The sequence below is a fragment of the Ailuropoda melanoleuca genome, chromosome 9 (genome assembly GCF_002007445.2).
Source record: "Ailuropoda melanoleuca isolate Jingjing chromosome 9, ASM200744v2, whole genome shotgun sequence".
NCBI lineage: Eukaryota > Metazoa > Chordata > Mammalia > Carnivora > Ursidae > Ailuropoda > Ailuropoda melanoleuca.
This window is the reverse complement of record NC_048226.1, coordinates 9,749,442-9,750,509: the sequence shown is the minus strand read 5'-3', so window position 1 is coordinate 9,750,509 and position 1,068 is coordinate 9,749,442. Positions and strand designations below refer to the sequence as shown.

Below are 1,068 nucleotides of genomic sequence, written 5' to 3'. Positions count from 1 at the left end.
ATTTTCGTATGAACACGCCTCTCTCCTGCTTCAGGGATTTTGCAGGTGCTGTTACTCTGCCCAGAATGTTCATTCTCAGCATCTGGCTGGCTCACTCCCTCACTTCCCCAAGGGCCCTGATCAAATGTCACTTATCAGCAAAGCCTACCCTGACCAGGCTGCATAAAAAAAACAACAATCCTCACCGCACCCTCTGGCAGCACTCTTTACTCCTCTTACCCTGTTTTATTTCTCTCCATTACAACATAACATTGGCTGATCCACTATCTTGTTTTATACACACACACACATACACACACACACACACACACACTCAGCTCCTTGAGGATAGGGGTTTCGCTTAGTTCAATTCTGCATTCCCCACACATAAAGTAATTGCTGACACACAGTAGGTACTCAATAGATGAACTGCAGTTTCTTGAGCACCGACTTCCTGCCACACAATTTATGTCCAAAAATCATTCAACAATGAGCAAATATTTTGTAAGCACCTACTGTGAAATTCTTGTAACAACTCTGTTGTTATCTCCATGTCACAGATCAGGGAAGCAAAGCTCAAAGAGAGGCTCTAACTTGCTCAAGACACTCACCTGGGTTCATTTGCCCATCAAAGCCTGGGCTCCTTGCAGGAGGAGCTTTTCAAACACCTTAATGATGGCGTGGATGAGCAAACGCAGGTGATGTGCAGCTCCGGCAAACATGCAACATGCAAGAGCGCTATCATATTTCATCCCCCACCACAGTTTTTGTGCAGGAAGAAACATCCATTAGGTTGGATTTTCATCTCCCAGACAGCAGATAGGTAGTAACGGCTCCTGTTTTCCTTCCCACCCACTGAGACATAATCAAGGTAAGAGCTTTCCCTTTGAACTGGGCTGGGAAAAATACAGACAGGTCAGGGACCCAAGGGGAAGAAGACAGAAGTTCATCTGCTCTGAAAATCCCTTAGAATATTCCAGAATCCCTGCTTTTGTGAAGTACTGCTTCAAAACCTTCTTGGTCCTGGAGTTTAGGAAAACCACCAATTTTTTAAAAAAGAGAAAAAAGCCTGATCTGCATTGGGCATAC

The 1,068-nt window shown here is 44.7% G+C and overlaps 1 protein-coding gene across 1 annotated transcript in view; it reads right to left on the bottom strand.

The window, feature by feature from the left end:
* Positions 1 to 1,068, bottom strand: part of SV2B (synaptic vesicle glycoprotein 2B) — a 194,495-nt gene that overhangs the window by 191,688 nt on the left and 1,739 nt on the right. The gene's annotated exons all lie outside the window — the stretch shown is intronic.